The following is a 23,571-nucleotide window of genomic DNA, read 5'->3' as shown; positions in this document are numbered from 1 at the left end:
TTAAGCTGGACATGTAGTGAGCAAAGTTGGAGAGGAATGCCAAGCTTTGCTTTGATATAAATTGTTTGACAAATCTATTTTTAATTTTTCTTTTGAATGACCAGATACTACATTACTGTAAAGGCATGACTTTTGCACATAAAACCGTGACAGAAAGTTAGAATTTACACGCAAATTTAGTTGGGAACACCGCTTGATAGTCAATCAACACATAGAATGCAAGCTGTATGTGAGAGGAACAAAAGCGCGAGAAACGCTTTCATTGTACTGTGGCATTAGGCGATTTATCGATCGGTTTGGGCGGCTTTGTGCGTTTGAGCAGAATATGCGAAGTTGGCACGCCGTCGACCGAGTTGGACGTGCGAACGTGGCACATAAAGAGTTTTTAAAAATGGATATTGAATATGCAGGAATACAACCAAAAAGAGTGATTGCATAGGCAAGAAAATCAATAAAAATAAAATGTTATCAGATTGTTGGTTTGTGGAAATATGCAAAAAATTATCATATCTAACTGCCATACATGTATGTCAAGTTTCATCTTCTTTAACTCTTCATGTGCCATGTTCGCATGCCCGACTCAGTCGACGGCATGCCAACTTCGCATATTCTGCTCAAACGCACAAAGCCGCCCAAACCAATTGATAGATAGCCAAATGTCACAGTACAGTGAAAGCGTTTCTCGCGATTCCATTCCTGTCACATGTAGCTCGCATTTTATGTGGTGATTGGCTATCAAGTGGTGTTCCCAACTGGATTTGTGAGTAAATTCTAAGTTTCAGACACTGTTTTGTGTGCAAATGTCATGCCTCTACAATAATGTAGTTACTGGTCATTTAAAAGAAAAACGATTATAGATCTGCCATACAATTTACATCAAAGGAAAGCTTGGCATTTTCTCTACAACTTTGCTTATTACATGATCAGGGTAACAAAAATCTAGTATTTAACATACATAGATTTGAAAAGCAGAATGTTCCCCCAAAACATGCCTACATTGTACGTTGCTGTCTCAGAATAATGTGGCACACAGGAGGTTTACACCATGGCACATAAAGAGTTAAGAGCTATGTTCAGTTGAAAGTCATTGTCATCTTTTAACCAAACTCTACAAGAATCATTTTAAGGAGCATGGGATGCAGAGTTGTTGAAAAGAGCCTCACAAGTTAAAATGTAAATTTCAAATATTTTCTTGTCCATATCCTCGAGATTACAGCCAAAACATATTGTTACTTAGCTGCTTTAGAGCAGGGAGGTTATAGAGAATGAGTGGAATCTCTTCCCAATTTGTGTAGTTCTATAGTATGGCAATGAAGTGCTTAGCATTCCACTGGCTTTGATGTTCCATGCTCGAAGCCACTCTTCCATAGATTTTTTTTACATGGAGACCAAACAGAGGTTCTTGATTGTAACAGTTTTAAGCTCTATTTCAGAGGAATTGTTGAAATCCTGTACAGAACTTTCTGGTAGTATATTTATGGAATAAATGCTTTTAGTTTTTCTTCAAATCCTCTTGTTATCTATACCCAGGACTGAAAAAAGAATATTAGCATGTTATAAAAAGTTAACATTTAACCATCTTGCGCACATTTGTGCATAATTTTGTTCACCAAGTTAAGTACCTGAATGTGAAATCTTTCGGATTATATGATTGGCTAATGCATCTTTCTGTGTGTTTAATAGCATTATAAAGAACTACAAATCTTTTAGTGGTTATTGGTCATGTGTCTTGTTCTCTACACACTAAATAATTACTGCCAAGAATATTGAATGGGACAGCGACCTGCTGCTCACTTAGTTTGTTGTGCTTGAGGAATGGTGCATACTTTTTAACTGAAATGCTGCTCTGGAGCTCCAAGCACCATAGAGCATGGGTAGAAAGGAGAGACTCTTGTTTCTTCTCCTTTTTTAATACAATGTACCTCCATGTTTAGAATAACAACAAGTTTATTGAAGAGATGCCTTACTTGGGTATCAAGTTTTGAGTGGGTAGCAATGACAGGACTTAACAGTTTCATCTTTTCATTTGAAGTGCACAGTCTGACTTGTCAGGAATCATTCTTGAAGGCAAAGGATGCAAAATTACTCAAATCCTGTGATTGGTGCCTACTTCGGCAGGTCCATCATAGGACCCGTACGAAAAACTGCCACCGATTCATAGTTGATAATAAGAAATCAACAACTATAAAATCAAGATGAGTGGATATACACGTGTACATGTAGGAGATAGATGCTTCCACTGTTCGTATTCTTGCTGTATCAGACGTGTCGCTTACCGAAGACAATAGTCTCGCTGCATCAGATGTTTAGTGTAACAATAAAAACAATAGCTGCATCCTCCGCCTAGATTATAGGCTATATTTCCCCCATATTTTTGCAAATTCGTAATCTATTTTCATGAAACTTTGTTTGTGCAAGTATTACCAGATTAAGATTCTCCAAGGTAAGTTTTGGGCTTAGGGTCAGAGTTCATATAAAAATTCTAACATTTCTTTGTTTATGTCCATATTTCGGAATTGGCTCAAGATATCTTCAAGAAAATTAGTACGTATGTACATGTATTGCCTAACATTGATTCTCTTTGGAAGTTTGTGGTTATGTGCTCAAAGGTCAAGGGTCAAAGGTTAGGTCTGAATGCCCAAATTACACTGTTTTGTGCTAGAATGCACTTTCTCTCCATACCATGGAAATGAATGGAATACATACACTTACAATAAGTAACCCTGGTATATACATGTACGTGGGTACTGCACAGTGATTGCATATTAAAGGCAATTTTAAGGAAATTGAGTCAGAGGTCAAGTGAAAATGCTAAAATTTCACATGTTTTCCATATTTTGAAAGATGCTCAAAATGTTGTCATGAAAATCAGTGTATGATTACCAGACAATGATTATTTTCCAATCATGTGATACTGTCATCTCACATTGGCAATATGGACTGTAGACCTATAGGGAGAATAATGCGATATGATGGACGCATACCAGTCACTATAGCAAATTTTCCAGTGTTTTTTTAATTGTTTACTTGGACAAGAAAATAATTTCTTTTCAATGGAAAGATTAATCATACCATGTTGTTTGGCAAAACTTCAGGAAGTCATACAGTATTATCAGCAGTATGCATCTTGTGCTTGGATATTAGGTACAGTGTATGTAACTTCCCCTACCGTAGACAAACATGTAGCTGCTAACAGCATTAAACAGATGATCACAGGGTTTCCTAAAGGGTGGTTCTCCATCATATTCAGGTTTACTCTAATGAAATTTATCTGTGCACAGGTGTATGTCTCTCACTCACACACACACACACACTCACACTCACACATACACATGTACACATGCACTAGAACTTGCATTATTCTTTACTAGTTTTCTCTGTACAATGTCTTTTGCACTTGGTAGCAAAGAGGATATCCAACAAGAGTCTATGAGGGCCTTAAAACTGTCAGGAGACAACATTGATGACAGAAGAGAAAGCCAAGCCTGTGATGTCAGGACAGCACCCACCTTTACTGAGATAGTGCCTTACATAAGCAACAAGGTAGGGAATGAACATCACAAATAGAGTCTTCGTATGTGTTGTTGATTGTTTGTTCATTTCCATCTGAGAAGATGGCTTGATAGCTCATATTCAGCTATGCTAAGCTGGTCTTCCATGGGGTCCAGTTGAATATGAGGTGGGACCACTTCACTGGGTTAAACACCCTGCTCTTTGCGATGAATGAATGAAGCGGATCTTTTACGTGCATGAGTTGTGACTCTCTCATACACAGAACCTTCATTTTATGTCCTATCCGAGGGACAGAGTGTTTTGCCTCTTGCTAGAGGGGACGGCATGATTACACACAACATTGCTCAGTCCAGACTCGGGTTCGAACCTGGTCCTTAGGATCGTGAGGCAGACGTGATACCGACTGAGTCAACTTACCGTAATTGGTCACAATTGTAATGTCGAGTGGCAAGTTCTCCCTGATTTTTTGGGGGGCTCCCTGAAGTACATTGATCTGGTGAGCTTCTCACCTCGAGTGTGACCAATTAGATGTATGTCAAATGGAGCAACAAGTCAGAGATTTTGACATTTCTGTTAACACGATATTCATTTAGTCCACTCTCTAAGCTGGGATTTGATGTATCCAGTAAAAGTGGAAATTTTTTGTGCAACTGGAAACTAGTGCAGATAATAAAAGCTCACAGATATTTTTTGCTTGTTATATGTATACTGCTCTGTCGGTAATGCCTTGATTCCACAGAAGTAAGAACAGGTGAAATTCATCTTACTCTGCAGAGCAAGAAAAATTACTTGTTCGAAAATGTCACAACATGTAGAGAATATGGAATATTGGGAAAGGATGGTGTTTAAAATGAGATGTCACATTCAATCCCCAGAAAGCACTATGTGTATGTGCTTGTTTGAGTTTTTCTTTTTAAATATTTAACTTGAGTAATATGCTATGAATGCTGACAAAGTTATCTAGATTATTAATGTCATAGTTTTGCTGAGATACAAACCATCATTGATTATACCAACAAGTTTTATAAACTGAGTCAGAAAGGGCCTTAGCTTTTGATCCTAGGAGAATCTATGTCAATGGCAGTCTGACAAACATAAAAAGAAGACATACATGTACACTTGCATGGACTACCAGACATATAACAACATAAAATTGATTGTTACATGTATGTTGAACAGAAATGAGAGTTAGAAAAATGAATTAAAGAACAGACAAGAGGATGCTCAAATTCATTATTTGGCCATATAGTCTCAAGCAATCAAATTCAAATACACTATCAAATGAAGGGTGTGTGTGTGTTTGTGTGTGTCAAAAAAGTAATTGATAATGTATGCATTTACTATAATATAGAATAAGATTGCAGCTTATGACAATCATGTGTGATGCTGATGTTTATTAAGATCACAAAAGCTTTTTCTTGACAAATTACAGTTTAAAATTGGCAACTTTATGTTTGTATGCGTGGTAATGACCAGCCCGTGCCCTGATGTTTTGGTTATTAAAGCATTTCCCCATTATGACAAATTTGGCAAGTATGGTAGTCAAACACTGCCTTGTGGGGAATAGGATAGCTTATGTCATTTTGTATATAGGAAAAGCCATGAGTATGCTAAAGTAGAAGCAGTAGTAGTAATCTGTAGTGGTATAATAGTAGTTGTATTTGTCATCTATTCTCTCTGGTATGGTGCTGAATTGAAGTTATTCATATCAGAATAAATCATACAAAACAGTGTACATCAAATTGGTACTACAGATTGTAGTACTGGTATGGAGAGGTCATCAGCAAGAACAGTCATGGATGTTTTAAATATTTTGATGATTGCTAAGTTATGGCTTTGTGCAGCATGTTCTGCATTCCCTCTGTACTTACTCACTGATAGTAGAGAAGTTTTGCAAACATTAACTCATTCTTATGCTTTACTTGGAAGTTACCTATAAGTCGAAATACTTTGAACTAAATGTCTAGTTTACAGTGACATACGTATGCGTTGTTACTGTCAGTATCATGAAAACAGTGAAAAAAAAAATCTTAACCCTAACTAGGCTGGGGGGTCTCCGAGCCCCCCCCCCCCCCCCCCCCCCCGACGTTTTGCGTGATGTATTGCTATCGCGAAAAGCTACTGCCGCGACGTTTCATGACTTTTTTCTTTCGAGTCTCCCGCATCTTTTGACACCAAATTTGCGATGCCCGCGTGCGGGGATTGGAAGTTGTGCATAAATATGTATGCATGTCAGGCCAAAAATTGCTCAAAAACGTGAATTCATGTACAATTTCAATGCAAACTGTGTTTACAGGCAAATTTCATAAAAGCATGATTATTTTGGGGTTTTATTGATTAAAATCAATTAATAACATATTTTCTAGTGCAGAACAATGTTGCGGACAAATTTCATCTAAAAAACAATGAAAAACATAAAGTTGAAAAAACTAGGAAATACATAAGAAATTCAAAAACAATAAAATACTTAGGAAATTTTTTCTGATTGCACAATTTTTTTCTCTTACATTTGTTGAGGACTCTAAAAAGAATATTAGCACAAAAAATGTGCCTGTTTTGAGCTTTATTTAGTGATTTATACCAAATTGTCTGATTTCATGCATCATTATACATAAATTAGCATAATTTAGCGTAAATGATAATTTTTGAAAAAATTAACTTCGTTGTACTTTAGATTACGTCATAGGCAATGTGTGTGCCAATTTTCGTCGCGATCTCGCAGTCGACGGCTGAGATCTGGAGGCCCCCCCGGCTCTATCATCTGCCTAAATAGCCCGGCCTAGTTAGGGTTAACATGCACTCTCTACTGGTCAATAAAAGGTTCACATATACAGTAAATGAAGTTTGTAGTTGATTTATCCAAAAAGTACACTTACAGATGATTAGATAGAATGCATGCCATGTGAAGCTACTGAAGACAATTTATTCTCATGTGCTCTATTTCTTAATAATTTAACATTCATTGTCCTACCTGTGTAGTAAATTATCTATTGCTCATTGTTTGTTAATTCTCTCTGCTCATTATGAAGACATGTGGAAATTCTAGTATCTATGACTTTCTTCAAGTTAGAAATTGTTTTGTTATCAACCATGGAGATAGTAGAGAATGGCCAAATCTTCCCATCCCTCAGGCCTTTTAATACACTGTGAGAAATTTTAGTAACTATAGATGATTTTCTTCAAGTTAGAAATTGTTTTGTTATCAACCATGGAGATCATAGAGGATGGCCAAATCACCCATCCCTTGGGCCTTTTACAAAACCCTGAGCTTTACTTTGTTAGAATTAAAATTTATTTCTTCTTCTGTGTTGTTAAATTTTGGATATCAGTCTCTGTGTGGGGATGTTTAATAGCTCTCCTGATCAAATTCACCTTATAATGGGTTAACGTGATGACCAATCATATCCAAGCTTGCATATGCATTGTGTGAAGTGACATGATGCTGTTGTTGCATACATTTTTAAATGAAAACATCAGTTCAACTTCTAACTTTTGGTGTCTGCATTTATTATCCATGATTGTTTTTCCTCATACTGCCACCACCATTATTCATTATTGTAGTAAGTATAATATCGTTTTGGTACTTTGCAAATGTGTAATAGTTAATTAATTCAAATATTATAAATAAGTATACATGTATATGTGACCCTGCATCACAAAACGAACACAACGTCGCCAGACATGAAATTCTAGTTAAGAGCATATTCTAAAAGAGCAGACTTTAAGCTTCAAAATGATGTATTTTAACTCAAATCAAATAGACTCTCCTAACCTATCTAAATACAGTGCACTCCCGTTATAACAGTTTCTTTTTCTTTCGTTATAACGAAATTTCGTTATAACCGAACAAATACAATATATAACGATAAACAAGGAAACAAATATATATATATATGTATATATATATATTTATTATGTTTGCTGAATACTCATCATACACTGAAAAGCTATGTGAAATGGAATGGAATTATTAGACAAAAGGAGGGAACACACAGTGATGTGAAGCGTTCGCCCGCGCAGAGACGCTATCATGCTTGTTCCGCTACGTATTTTCGAAAGCAATTCGCATTTCGTTATATCGGAGCACATTTCTTTTGTTTTTCTTTGTCAGTGGCGCCCGGAAAAGACTTCGTTATAACGAGAATTTCGCTATAACCGTGTTCGTTATAAGCGAATTTTGTACCATAGACTTTAATGGTGTTAATTTTGGGACCAGAAGTTTTACTTCGTTATAACGAAATTTCGTTATAATGGGAGTGCACTGTACTGGAAAGAAAGCACACACTCGGGGAAAAGTGTGAACTGAGAAAAGAGGCTCTGAAGTACAGTGTCTATTCGAGTGTTAAATTTTTACCAAGCCATGCTGGCTGTGCGATGAATGAGACAAAAAACAGGATGTAAACCACCAGAGTAACAATAATGAAGGGATTATCAGATTAAACTGAAATTCAGCATGCCTTATTACTACATTCTCTCCATAATTAATGCCAACTTTGTAATAGCATCATTCATTCAAAAGTTATTAGATTTGCAAGTGAAGAGTGTGTACAAGGTTTTTAAGAAATCAAAAGGGGACTCTAAAGATACACCTGATCACACTATTCTACCAAAAAAACTGTTCGAGATAAACTGCTATAAAACACACTTTCCTGCCCGTTTTATGATCCCAATTTTAGCATAATGTAGAAGAAGACTTGCTCTTTCAGAAAATATGAAAATGTCAACATCGGTTAGGTTGACCCATTTCACCTATTTTCAGTCCTTACACAAAATCAGTGTGTGCGACTTTTTGTTCATTTTGTGATGCATGGTCACCCTATCACGATTGACTACTGATATCATTTCACACCTCCACACTTCAATTTCACACTGAATTTTGCATGGATTCTAAATTGTGTCAATTGGGTAAGATACGAACTGGGTTTCACATTATGTCATATTTTTATTGAATTTACAATGTCTTCTTCTTTCATGCCAGGCTTCTCACAGACTGAAAAGCTCCTCACGGTATGTGACTAGTTCCACTCTCCTAGCCTTCAGACCAGAGACATTCAGACATGTAAGTTATGTGTAGAGAGTCAAGTTCTCTACTATGTTTTTCATTCATTGCTGCTCCTAATAAGATTACTGTAAGACCAGAAACATTGTCAGCATGAAACTTTTGCAGAGATCTTAAGCTTTTGGTGCTGTCAAAGGGTCGACTCTTTTGAGGGGCTTAACAGTACTCTTAACCAGTTGAGGACGGACTGATTTTGCTACAAAACACATTTTCCATAGATACCTGCCCGAGTATACTCAGGACTCATCCTCAACGGGTTAACATTCACAAAAGCAGGTTTCTCCTGGGATTTTGGTGTTGAGGTTTCCTATGAACCCTTTGCACTGGTGACAGTGAAACACTTTGAGTGGTTTTGCTTTGAGCTCCTATTGGTGGTGTATAATGTGTATTCAGAACCTTAGCATTATCCATGGTCGTTTAAATTTGCCCTGCTATTTCTGGCGCTTTCAACTCAAAAAGTTTGTCATCTTCCATTAGGACACGTTCCAATATTCTCAGGTTACAGTTTTTATGAGTGGATCTCAACAAGTTCTTCATACAAACTCCCCAAATTACATGTTGATGCAAGCAAGGTCTGTGGGGGCTGCTACAAGTTGCTTTATAGGTTTCCCGCCTCCCTGAGATCTCTGTCTGAATCTATAGCGTTCGATTAGGATACTTTCTTAGGGTCTGAAGTACTCTTGTAGATCTTTGGCAGTGTTTTCGTACTGACTAGTTTATCCGGTAGGGAATTGAGCAAAGATTTGCTGACCCTCGGTGAATGAGACTGTGTACCAAGACAGCACAGCAGTGCTCGTCACTCACTGCAGCACCGTCTAAGCCACTCATAGTAAGATAACGTCTGAAAGATAGAGAACCATCGTTCCCACAAAATATGCGGCTCTCCTGGGCTTTTCAGAAAATGTGGTGGTGGTGCAAGATGGATACTAACCATCTTGTCGCCAGATGTTATGTATACAAGAGTCCATGAACCATGACAAATAAACTCTGGCCCGTATTCTGCTAAAACCTTACATCGAGTTTAAACCAATGTTTGGTCTTACATGGGTCTAAAGTGGGTTTGAAATGGGTTTAAACACCTATAAAGTTTAAACCCACTTTAGTCTGAGGTTTAATTTGTATTCTTCTAAGTCCAGCTATGGTCTAAATCGGGTTTAGATTAAACCTACCCAGGAGGAGGTTTTTTTTTAGCGCCAAGACGCCGAGTCATGAAAATCTCACTCATAAGAATTCTTTGAACTTGGCATTTCTGCTAGGCGATGTGGTAGGCGACCATAACAAAAATGGACAAACTCCGAATTCACTAGGGCACATGATGAGGTTGCACTACCGAAAATCATACGAAATGATATGGACGAACTCCGAAATGCACTGGGTGTCCTAAGACGACAGTGTCCCGTAGAATACAAAAGATCCAGCGACAGCGTGGAATAGCCTCCGAGTGTCGTGGCTAGCACAAGCGAGAGTAGTCCACCGCTGGAGCGCTGGGTAGAATACTGCAAGGCCCTTGGTAGAGTCTGCAACACCACTAATACAGCACGCTAACAGGACCAAGACAGCATTGTCGCGAGGCATGGATCGCGGTAAATGTAGCGATGAAAAAGTCCCCAGATGGAGTGTAGAAAGAAGTGTAAATCGCGATGTAGGATGCAGCGAAGATCGCGATGTAGAAATCCGAAATCGGAGAAATATGAAGGCGTATAATCCGTATAGAGTATAATCCAAAAGGCGTATAATGATCCGTATACAATGACAGTCCACGGTGCGAGGTATCGTCCACGAGAAAAGACGTGGGAAGAAATGTAACATATGGACGAAGTGACTCCAACGATTAGGACGTGCTCTCTGGATGAAAGCTAATCGTGAAGTGAGGAAGCATGGAATGTGTGATAGCGTGGTCGGAGGAAAATCGTCACGGACAGGAGCTTAGAGGGTTGTAATTGGCTGGTGAAATTGTGCAGCTCACAACTAATTGGTAGTTTGTGTCCATGACAACAAAACAAGAGGTGTGTGTACAGAAATCCGACCACAGTTGGAATGAAAGTTACGCGGACATCGGCACGATGACAAAGGCAAAAAATGTGGTGCGCACCTGTCGCGTGTCGGCGCACAATGAAGTTTGCGTTGATGTTGACAAAATGACTGAGGTTGCCAGACAGCGTAATTTACAGCGTAAGTTAGCAGCTGGATGGTATGCTGTGATGTGAATGTGAGTCGTGCCCAGTGTGTTAGTGAGCTCGTTGAAGAGTGATGACTCAAACTGGTGACCTCGATCTGTGGTTATAGTAGATGGTACACCGTGCCTGGCTACCCAGTGATGTATGAAAGCTCTGGCAACGGTCTCTGCTGTGATGTCGTGGATTGGTATCGCATCTGTCCACCTACTGTATCGGTCTACGCATGTCAGGAGATATTGATATCCACTCGATGGAGGCAGGGGTCCGACGATGTCGATGTGGACGTGCTGAAATCGAGCATCTGGTGTGGTGTAGGTGCCCAGTGGAGCCTTTTACGTGGTGATGTACCTTGGCTTTTTGACAAGCCACACATGACCTGGCCCACTGGCGTACATCTCGATTCATGTTAGGCCATATGAAGCGTGATGAGATGAGCTTCTGCGTAGCACGAATTCCAGGGTGTGAGATGTTGTGTAGAGTGTGAAAAACTTTCCTCCTGTGTGACATGGGAACATATGGACGCTGCACTCCAGTTGAAATGTCGCACCAGATCTCACCAGTACCATTAGGCAGAGGGGGGCGCCTGAATGAAAGGGATGGTAACTGTCGAGTTGTCATCCACTCGTCTTCGTCTTCCTGATCGTCAGCGAGCTGCTGTAGATTGAAGACGGAGGATATGTGAAGTGCATCGACGTGCATTCGTGAAAGTGCGTCAGCTACAGTGTTGTTGCTACCACTAACATGGCGTATGTCGGTGGTAAACTGTGAGATGTAGTCTAAGTGACATACTTCATGGGGTGAATGGCGGTCTGGTTTGGCATAAAAGGCGTATGTAAGTGGCTTATGGTCGGTGAAAAGGGTGAAAGGACGTCCTTCTAGCAGGTATCGAAAATGCCGCACTGCTACACTTGTAAGTAGGCTGCTAGAAGTTCGCGACCAAAAGCGCTGTAACGGGTCTCAGCAGGCTTAAGTTTCTGAGAGAAGAAGGTGATGGGATGCCACTCACCGTGTGAAAACTGCTGCAAGACGCCACCTACAGCCGTATCTGAGGCGTCTACCATAAGGCTGGTAGGTAGACTAGACGAAGGGTGTATTAACATGGTAGCGCTGGCAAGAGCTGCTTTCACACGAGTGAATGAAGTCTCACACTTCGATGTCCATGTGATGGGCTTGTTGCTGCGTTTGGGGTGATCATGCAATGCATTTGTGAGTGGTGTGAGCATTGCGGCAGCACTCGGGATGAAGCGTCGATAGAAATTGACGAGCCCAAGGAAACGGCGTAGCTGCTTGATGGACGAAGGGCGTGGGAAGTTGTGGATGACTTTCACCTTCTCAGGCAGTGGACTGATGCCGTGCTGGTCTACGTGATGGCCGAGGAAGTCCAGCTCATTCACACCGAATACGCATTTGGACGGATTGATGACCACTCCTTATTCGGTCACCCGCGCAAACAGAGCATGGAGGTGACGTTCATGTTCCTCGGGTGTCTCACTGGCGATGAGGAGATCATCTATGTAGGCGAAGACGAAAGGCAGACCACGTGTTACCTCATCTATGAAGCGTTGGAATGACTGGGCTGCATTCCGGAGACTAAACGACATGCGTGTAAATTCGAACATCCCAGATGGTGTTGTGATGGCGGTCTTTGGGATATCGTTAGGGTGAACTGGGATCTGATGATATGCACGTACTAAGTCGATCTTTGTAAAAACAGACTTGCCTTGGAGTTGGGCAGTAAATTCGTGCAAGTGTGGTATGGGGTACTGGTCTGGTACTGTCCTGGCGTTGAGGGCGCGATAATCACCGCACGGTCGCCAGTCTCCCGGTGTCTTCTTGGGGACCATGTGTAGTGGGGATGACCAGTTGCCCCTAGAGGGACGGATGATACCGAGTTCTAACATATGTTCAAATGCAGCTTTGGCAATGTTGAGGCGGTCTGCTGCCAAGCGACGTGGTCTGGCTGCCACAGGCGGTCCACGGGTAACTATGTGGTGAGTTACTGAATGTTTCACGGCCTTCTGGTCATACACCGTAGGTAGGGCGGGTGATGGGATACTGTTGAACAATAGTATCATACCTAAGATTGTCCGGCCGAGAAAACATCGGGCTCACGATGGAGGGAGAGATGTGGGTGCAGACACCATTGACAGAAAAATTTGTAGTGGAGTCAATGAGCTTGTGTTTGACATCCACTAGCAAGCCAAACTGTCGAAGGAATCTGCCCCGATGATGGGTGTAGACACATTTGCTATGATGAAAATCCATCGAAAGGTGCGACGGAGACCAAAATCGAGCATGAGCGAGCACTCTCCATAAGTGGTGATAGAAGACTTATTCACCGCCTGTAGATGAAATGTAGGCAAAGAATTCGTCTTATCAGCTGCTGAAGGAGGAAGGACGTTAACTTCATCTCCTGTGTCTACTAGAAAGCGTGTGCCGCGGGATGTTGGGGTCACCAATGTAGGTATATTAGTGTAGGGCTATCATGAAATACTTACTCACCAACTAAAGTATCCGTGATGGCCAACGGTAGCACAGGCGGTAGATGTGGTAGGCGACCGTAACAAAAATGGACAAACTCCGAATTCATTAGGGCACGTGATGAGGTGGCCAGTGTCCTTGTATTGCACTTCCGAAAATCATACGAAATGATATGGACGAACTCCGAAATGCTCTGGGTGTCCTAAGATGACAGTGTCCCTCAGAATACAAAAGATCCAGCGACAGTGTCGAATAGCCTCTGAGTGTCGCGGCTAGCACAAGTGAGAGTAGTCCACCGCTGGAGCGCTGGGTAGAATACTGCAAGGCCCTTGGTAGAGTCTGCAACACCACTAATACAGCACGCTAACAGGACCAAGACAGCATTGTCGTGAGGCGTGGATCGCGGTAAATGTAGTGATTAAAAAGTCCCCAGATGGATTGTAGAAGGAAGTGTAAATCGCGATGTAGGATGCAGCGAAGATCGTGATGTAGAAATCCGAAATCGGAGAAATATGAAGGCGTATAATCCATATAGAGTATAATCCAAAAGGCGTATAATGATCCGTATACAATGACAGTCCACGGCGCGAGGTATCATCCGCGAGAAAAGACGTGGGAAGAAATGTAACATACGGACGATTAGGACGTGCTCTCTGGATGAAAGCTAATCGTGAAGTGAGGAATCATGGAATGTGTGACAGGGTGGTCGCAGGAAAATCGTCACGGATAGGAGCTTAGAGGGTTGTAATTGGCTGGTGAAATTGTGCAGCTCACAACTAATTGGTAGTTTGTGTCCATGACCACAAAACAAGAGGTGTGTGTACAGAAATCCGACCACAGTTGGAATGTAAGTTACGCAGACATCGGCACGATGACAAAGGCAAAAAATGTGGTGCGCACCTGTCGCGTGTCGGCGCACAAAGAAGTTTGCGTTGATGTTGGCAAAATGACTGAGGTTGCCAGATGGCGTAATTTACTGCAGGCAGACAATATAATACAAGGATATTGAAAACCGCTACAAGTCTATTGTAGTGTGGTATAAGTGCCAGTAGGCCTAGGACTTGGTTTAGGCCTACACCTAACCTATCCATAGGACCATGTTGTGCTAGCCTGATAAGCCCAGCAGGAAACAGCACAATATTTGGTACAACATGGATACCCAATGCAAAGCAATGCACATTAGACTCTATGCACTTTACTAAGTTATTAGAAATATATAGACTTATCATTGTCTCGCCCACCGGAGGTGAAGGCGAGACCAAGGGATCCAAATGGCGTCCGTCCGTCGTCCGTCCGTCGTCCGTCCGTCGTCCGTCACAAATGTTAAAGTTTACCTGCAAGACTCTCTTATGATGCATAACTTGGCAACTGTTACAGCAATGGCAGCAACACTTGGGTGATAGAAGCACAAGGGGTATCTTCATGTTATGGCATTGTCGGAGGTCATGTGATGATGTCAAAGGTCATTTGAGGTCATTTATAAAGAGTATGTGCAAGACTCTTTTCTATGTTAAAGTTTACCTGCAAGACTCTCTTTTGACAAAGAACTTCACATAAGTTGCTTGGATTACAACCTAACTTGGGTCATAGATGCACTGGGGGTACCGTCATGTTATGGTGCCGTTGGAGGTCACAGGATAAGGTCAAAGGTCATTTGAGGTCATACGTTAAAGTTTACTTGCGAGACTCTCTTATCACACGTAACTCGACGCATGTTGCTACAATGGCAGTCAATCTTGGGTGATGGATGCACTGGGGATACCTTCATGTTATGGTGCCGTAAGAGGTCACATGATAAGGTCAAAGGTCATTTGAGGTCATACGTTAAAGTTTACTTGCAAGACTCTCTTATCACACGTAACTCAGCACATGTTGCTACAATGGCAATCAAACCTGGGTGATGGTAGATGTCTCTTGGGAAGTTGAAGATAACCACAAGGTCAAATGTTACAGACAAGGGTCAACGAACTTTTAGGGCCCAATGTTAAGTTTTTAGGGCGCATTTCGTTTGTGGCTCCTAACTTTTGATCCCTTTGTCCATTTGGGACGAAACTTGGATGGAAGATGTCCCTTGGGGAGGTGAAGGTCGTCACAAGGTCAAAGGTCACAGACAGGGGTCAACAAACTTTTAGGACCCAATGTTATGTTCTTAGGGCGCGTTTTGATTGTGGCTCGTAACTTTTGATCCTTATGTTCATTTGTGACCAAACTTGGACGGTAGATGTCCGTGGGGAGTTAAAGGTCATCACAAGGTCAAAGGTCACAGAAAGGGGTCAACAAATTTTTAGGGCCCAATGTTAAGTTTTTATGGCGCGTTTCGATTATGGCTCATTACTTTTGATCCCTTTGTCCGTTTGTGACCAAACTTGGCTGGTAAATGTCCTTTAGGGTGTTGGAGGTCACCACAAGGTCAAAGGTCATAAGCAGGTCAATTAACTTCTGGGAGTTATAAAAGATATTAATTCCTTGTGCGCGAATGGCCGAGACACAATTTGGCGATTGCCTTGTTTGTGACCCTGCACCACAAAACGAACAAAAAGTCGCCAGACATGGATTTTTAGTTAAGGTGAGATTCTGAAAGAGCAGACTCTAAGCTTTAAAATGATATATAACTCAATCCAAATTGACTCTCCTAACCTATCTAAATATCGGAAAGAAAGCACACACCCTGGATAAGTGTGAATTGAGAAAAGAGGCTATGAAGAACAGGGTCTATTCAAGCGCTTAATCTTTACCAAGCCACGCTAGCTGTGCGATGAATGGAACAAATAACAAGATGATAACCACCAGAGCAACAACAATGAAGGGATTAACAGATTAAGCTGAAATTGGGCATGCCTTATTAACACATTCTGTTGATGATCAATGCCAACTTTCAAGCAGTTGTGTTATCCCTTCTAAAGGTATTGGAGTTGAAAGTGATGAGCATGGACAGGGTTTTTAAGAAGTGAAAAAAGGACTCTTTGAGAAACACCTAATTACACTATTTCATTAAAAAGTGTTCCAGAAAAACTGCTCATAACCCAATTTCCTTTTCATTTTATGATCCTAAACTTTAGTATGATGTAGAAGAAGATTTGCTCGTTCAGAAAATATGAAAAAGTCAGTATTGGCTAGGTTGACCTATTTCACCTATTTTCAGCTCTCACACAAAATCAGTGCGTGCGACTTTTTGTTCGTTTTGTGATGCACGGTCACATTTATGATGAAAATAACCGAAGACTTGACCTAGAACTCTGTGTAAGGGGTCTAGAGGGTAGAGCCTGTGGTCGATCTAGGACCTACATTTTGTATGAATAGCTAGACTACATTCTAACGTTAGGACAAGTTAGAGTCTAGGTTTTAGATCTTCTGATTTCGAGACAGGGTTGTAATATTTTTAAATCTTAAAATAGTTTCCATATTGTAGTAATTCACAGTGTTTCAGGTGCTTAAGTGCACGCCTTCGAAGAAGAGCTTTTATCAATTTTCCTACCTACCTCAAGGTCCTTGTTTGGACAATCAATCCATTCCAAATTAACGATTCGATCGATGGCCATGCCCCATCCAGCGCGCAGCAACCATGCCACCGGCTAGTGTAGGAATAGCGCTACACTTACCCAGGGCTCGACACTAACGGTGGCCCGGTGGCCCAGGGCCACCAAAAATGAAAGTCGGGCCACCAAATTTCAAAAAAGGGCAAATTTGGTGGCCCGCCTCAGGCCACCAAAATTTTTTTAAAAGTACGTCAATAAATTCGTAACTTTTTGCACCGGAAATTAGCAGTTAAATTTGTTCAAAGGATGGATGAAAAGGACTGAATGAATGCCTGAGAGTGAGTGTTGCAAGTTTGTTGAAGTTTATTTATGAGTAGATATGTCCAACTTCTAATTCTTACTATCATAAATCTTAAATATTTGACTCTTTAAAAAAAAGGACTTTTAATGTTTTTGTTTTTTTTCGGGACACCAAATGTTTCTCTCGGGCCACCAAAAATTTGAAATTTAGGATTTTGGTGGCCCCATCGGGCCACCAAACAAAAAAGTTAGTGTCGAGCCATGACTTACCATGTGTAGGCCTACATGTATCCTGTGATGTGCGCCGCACACAGTACACAAAGTACAAGCAAGGAGAATAGTACACTGATACAGTGCTACACTTACGTAGTTGCATGGCCAAAATACAACATGCATTTTTTATATTTACCAGTAAAAATATTCAAAGTCCAGAAAGTCACACTCGTGTGGCTGATACACTGCCAATAATGAATTTAGGTGGATTCGTGGAGCAAAAAGTACTTGGAGGGAGAGTTTCTTCTTCCGCTGAGCGCACCATGGTGGCCAAACTCATTCCTGAATTATTAATGAGCAATTAAACCCAATTTAGCCCAATTCTATTTTGGGTTTGATTTGAACCTGAAATAGACTTTGGTTTAGCTAAACCTCTCTAGCAGAAAGAGAAATGTGTGTTGTAGCAATATGAGCCCATCCTCAAAGGGTTAAAAGATAATAGTCTGCAAGAATGCATGGAAGGTCAGGTCAACTTGCCATACTCAGGTGAGCTCCAGACCCAGTGGACCTAATTAATCTCTTGTTTAAAAATAAAAAGCATACTAAATATTGTAGATTGAGCTAATTCCCTGAGTTTTTCAGTATTTGACTATTTTATAGCACATGTTCCAGCTGTACTGTGCAGATGCGCAGGATACATTTTTCATTATAGTAAAACAATTTGCTGCCATGGTAACTTTCTTTTTTTGAATAAGAACAAATGTATATTTCAGGGATTAAACACATTCCTTGGTTTTAAAGTTTGTAACTTGAAATTCAACAAATGTGATTGCAATAAGATGAATATGTATAAAGCAAGTTTTATTGGTGTTTGATGATGCATTGCCATGGTAGCAACATTTTTTGAATGAATTTGTAATAATTTATAATAATTATAATAATAATATGAATTTATGTTGTGCTAAATCCACTCTAAAGTGCGCTGAAAGCGCTACATAATATTATTACCCTGATGTCTGGATACATTATTTCCCACCAGCACTGACAGTGCTCACTCTCCACTCCCTGGGGAGCATTCCAGCCAGTTGCCATCTTACAGGTGCCCACATGCTGATAAACCAACATAAACATTCTCATCCTACCGGGTATCCATTTATACTCGTGGGTGGAGAGCAACAATGTGGATAAATTACCTTGCTGAAGGACAAATGTGTCTGACATTGTGGGATTCAAACCCATGAACCTAAATCATGCTCATGCAATTCAGAAACGTGCGCTCTTACCACTCGGCCACGACATCTCCGCACGAATCAATAGTGTCATGTATACGTTTATGCAATAAACTTTGGTCCTTGAGCAGATAAACCAATACTCTGAAAACCCCAAAACATAATACACTGAACAAGGATACTGACATAGCAAGCTCACATAACACTGTATTTCTGTAAGGTGGCAATGTACAATGTAATTTCATTACTACACAACTTGCATTACAACTTCACCTGTGTAGAATTTGTGCATGCTTTCTTCTTATGTTATGCTTCCTTCTGTGGGAAGTTGCTCTGATATTATCATTACTCAATGAATCTTAATGAATTTGTAAACATTCTTATCCCTCCTCCCAATCACTCAAAATTCTGAAATTCTCGTGTACTCAGTACATCATAACCAATATATAGGTGTTCAAATGCAAAAGTCTGAAAATCATCCAGAAGTCTCCAAACGTATAAGGTTTTGATTTCAAATTTTGCAGTCTTGTGACTGCTATAAAGTTTGAATTTGCAAGACATGTTGTTCATGTAAGTTTGACAATGTGTTGCCGTGATAATGATTTTATCGAATAAATCTTAGGGATTGAAGCTCTCTCTCTCACTTCAAATACAGTGTGATCGCCTTCATTTGCAAATCTACAAGACCATTCAAAATGGGTTATTTCATATTTTTGTAATTACTCCATTTCCCCATGTTTCTGCCATTTCAACCATGGTAGATTTGACAGTAAAGTTTTCTACTACAACATGGTGTTATGGTGAAGATGTGGCATAAATTCATACCCATGGATATCAATTTTTCAGTGGAAATGTGTGTATTTTATGTAGCTCTTTGGCTGGGGGTATTAATGACATTCAGTGATTTATTTCTAGTTTCATATATATGACACTGCATTAAATACTTTAATGGCTTTACATGAACCTGATGTGCTTGTAATAACGCTAGAATGCTGTTCACCTTGAATTATTTGCTGATCGATGAGGTCTGTGATATATTTTTAGTGGTTGAAGTCTAAATGAGAAAATAATGAGTGAATGTGAAATCATGAAGGGAGTGCTCCTAACAAAGTATACATTTCTGTTACCATAATAGGTGATTTTTTACATACGGTCATGCCTCTTCCAAGACGCGGGCTGTGACGTCCCACCTGAGGTTCAAGAACCAGTTCCACTAGGCAAGGAGGCACCAGCAGTCAGTCGTCACATCAACCAGATGCTATCTGCCCCTAACTCAGTTTCAGTGCAGCATGAGAATGTTGACTCCAACAACACTGGCTGGGAGCGCAACCCGGTCTTGTCATATATGACCCTCATCGGACAGCTGCTTAATGGGGCTGGGACGCCTGATGTGATGTACTGTCTCCTGGAATTGGTTGCTATGGCACCAGATCAGCTGTCAGGCTACTACATCAACAAGCTGGACTGGATCAAAGTAAGTGTGGGGTAATTTTTCTCACTTACGTGACTTTTCAGAAGCTGTAAGTCCAAATGAGAGTGTTGTATATATATATATATATATATATATATATATATATATATATATATATATATATATACACACAACTGTATATATGTGACCCTGCACCTCAAAACAAACAAAAAGTCACCAGACATGAATTTGTAGTTAAGACCATATTCTGAAAGAGCAGACTTTAAGCTTTAAAATGATGTATAACTCAAATCAAATGGACTCTCCTAACCTATCTAAAAGAATGTTGATGTAAGAAAAGAAATTTGTTAACGGCAGTCTATACTGGAGTGTGTTTCACCTGGTTCTCTGAGGAGAGAAAAAATTAATGCTTGCAAGATTTCCTTTAAAGTTTAACCTCAGGCTGACTAGAATTATTAGGTCTCATCCTTAGGGGCAGGGAATACAGTTATTCAACAGGTATGTTTGGTTCCCATAGCTGCCTATAGGTTGATGCTGCTAAGGGCCAATGACTGTCAACTTTAGTCATCATCTTTTTATCTAGTTGTTGGTTTTTGTTTTTCCCCCTTTTTTTCTCATCAGCATTCAGTATTAAATCTGTTCAAACTTGACCTAATTGGGAAATTTAGCAAGCACACTCAGGTGTAGCAATGTACTTTAATCAGAAAGGAAGGTCATAGTGACACAATGGGGTTAAGAGAGATTACATCATCTCTTTTTTATTGATAGTAAATCTCCAGACATCCATGGCAATTGGCAAACAAAACCAAAAATAAGTATAATGCGTTGTGCATAGATATCTCTATGGATGCTACAATTCTGTATTAATTTGTTGGCCACAGAAGAGGTTTGTACAATTTGTTACAAATGTACCATCAAGGGTGTCCATGGAAATTTTACATTAAGGCCAAATCTATCTGCAACCAAGGAGCTGTTGTAGCTCAGTGGATAGCACCAGTGACTATCTACCACAGTGTCCCTGGTTCTAATCCCCTAGCTGAAGCAGTTGTGCCCCTAGGCAAGGCATTTTATTGTCTTTGCCTAGTCCTTCAGAGGAGGTTTGAGTGGTTGTCTGCTTATGAGCATTTAAGGTCAGTAGTGATCAGAATGAGAAAATATACCAACTCAAATTCAAATACAAATTTCAGGTGAGCAACAAGCCTCTGGCATTTTTCTGACTGTTATTTTTGGTCTGGTTCACCAAACCCTTTCTGCCATACAACTATTGCAACTTTGCAACTATTGCAACGTTTTAGGGCAAGTGATAATGTGGCTAAAGTATCTATGAACAGTTTACATTTTAGGGATATTGTACGTAAATGTAATTAAATGTGAGTGATGAGCTTTACTGCATGGGTTGTATTTCATATAAATTTTTTGTGTTTACAGAGCTTCGTCTTTGCTATCTCGGAACCAATGCGGGACACTGCAGCCCAGCTGTATGCTATTATAGCTTGCAGAACAAGCGAAGATAGACTTGAAAGCATTCTTAAAGTACTCATCAATAATGCTAAGAATCAGGTGAGTTTTGAGGGTCTGAGAAGAGTGACCATTAACCCAATATATACATGTATGTAGCTCCTACCTCCTTGAGGGTTTAAGAGATAGAGAGAAAAGAAAAGATCAAAACTGTTGTCTGAAAGTGTCATCTGGTATCAGTTATACACATTGTTTATGGCCACTGCAATGTGGAGATGAGTAGTACAGTCTTGCACACACACACACCTTATTTATGGTCACATTTGATTGCTTTCTTCTCACCTCAGATCAAGAACACAATCAGGGGACAAATTTTCACAGTTCAAGATGAGTGAACTGGTAAAAGGAATAATCCCAATAGAAATGTCAGCAACCAAAGCATTTATAACAGTCAGTAAAACAATGTTTCCAAAGTAACAACATTTTAACTTCTTCTTCAAGGCATGTTAAACAGCTCTGAAATTATCAAAGTACAGTACTGTAACAACTGATTTGTTTCAATCTTAAATCTTAAAAACTTGAATACTAATGGCATACTGGCAAATATTGACTCTACTTAATATGCCCCCATTGATAGAGGGTCATGAATTGCTGGCTGATGGTATATGGTTCAGTATGTAGATAAATAATGAATTAAAAAAAAAATGCATTAACTCTTTATGCGCCATGGTACAAACTCCCAGTGTGCCACATTATTTTGAGATAGCAAAAAAAAAAGCATTGAGAGCCTACTTTTTGGTCTGTAAATCTGTTTTGGCATATTCAATAATTGTACATCACAAAAACTTCCAAAAGTCATTTCAATTCTTATGTATTTTATTGTTTTCAGAATTTCTTATGTATTTCCTTGTGTTTCAACTGTTGTTTTTCTTTATTTTTTTATTGGAAATTGTCACTGACCACTTTTCTACCATAATTAGCATAAAATTAATCAATGAAAGTGATCAATTGTAAAAATATTCAGGTTTTTATGACTTTCATGACAGAGCACTGTTTTCCATAGGAAATGTACACAAAATCACAAAATTGTGCCCGTTTTGGGGCGACATGCCGATACAGAAATGGGTGTGGCTTCGTAAAAATATGCGCGGACGTTGCAAATTTTGTCTCAAAAGTTGCGCGAGACTTGAACAAAGAAAGTCAAGAAACCTGGTGACAAGGTCTTCTCGCGTTACAGAATTATAGCGCAAAACGTCGAGGGGGGGGGGGGTGGATTCTGCCCGTCCCTTTAGGGTTAAGAAAGAGCATAAAGTTGTTTGAACTTTCATGCCTAGTTTGAAAACACATGTACATGTGTATAAAAAGAGATGGTTTAGGATTCGATGACAGTTCTTTATTCCAAAGGTTCATTGTTACCAAAGTTCGTTATTCGGAATGCACCTAATTTCAGAGGTTCGCCATTCCCAGGATTTGTTATTCCAAAGGTTCGTTAATCCAAAAATGAAATAAGGTTCATTATTCTGAAGCTTCATTCTTCTGAAGATTCATTAATCTGAAAGATCATAATTCCAGAAGCGAGATAAGGTTCTTTGTACCTAAGGTTCATTGATCCGAAAATGAAATAATGTTCGTTATTCTGAAGATTTGTTCATCCAAAAAAGAGAAAGATTTGGTATTCCAAAGGTTCATTAATCCGAATATAAAATTAGGTTCATTATTCTGAAGGTTTGCTGAAACAAAAATGAGAATGGTTAGTTATCCCGATGGTTTGTTTATTTGAAGACGATATGAGGTTTGTAATCCAAAGTTTTGTTAGTGTACTCACCCTTTTTTGTCACTTTTGGATTAGCAAACTTTATTTCATGTTCCAATAAACAAATTTTAGGGATACAAAGATTCCTATCATTTTTGTCTCGCCCACCGGAGGTGAAGGCGAGACTAAGGGATCCAAATGGTGTCCGTCCGTCGTCCGTCAGTCATCCGTCCGTCGTCCGTCGTCCGTCACAAATGTTAAAGTTTACCTGCAAGACTCTCTTATGATGCATAACTTGGCAACTGCTACAACAATGGCAGCCACACTTGGGTGATAGAAGCACTAGGGGTGTCTTCATGTTATGGCGTTGTAGGAGGTCATGTGATGATGTCAAAGGTCATTTGAGGTCATATATTAAAGAGTATGTGCAAGACTCTCTTTTCTATGTTGAAGTTTACCTGCAAGACTCTCTTTTGACAA

The 23,571-nt window shown here is 39.9% G+C and overlaps 1 pseudogene; it reads left to right on the top strand.

Moving 5' to 3' along the window:
• LOC139744179 (proteasome adapter and scaffold protein ECM29-like) overlaps positions 1-23,571 on the top strand; it is a 134,196-nt pseudogene that overhangs the window by 87,067 nt on the left and 23,558 nt on the right.

The sequence above is a fragment of the Diadema antillarum genome, unplaced genomic scaffold (assembly GCF_040938485.1).
Source record: "Diadema antillarum isolate AM-2024a unplaced genomic scaffold, OU_Dant_1.0 seq00001145_RagTag, whole genome shotgun sequence".
Lineage (NCBI taxonomy): Eukaryota > Metazoa > Echinodermata > Echinoidea > Diadematoida > Diadematidae > Diadema > Diadema antillarum.
Note: the sequence above shows the minus strand (reverse complement) of the source record. Positions and strands in the feature narration are given on the sequence as shown.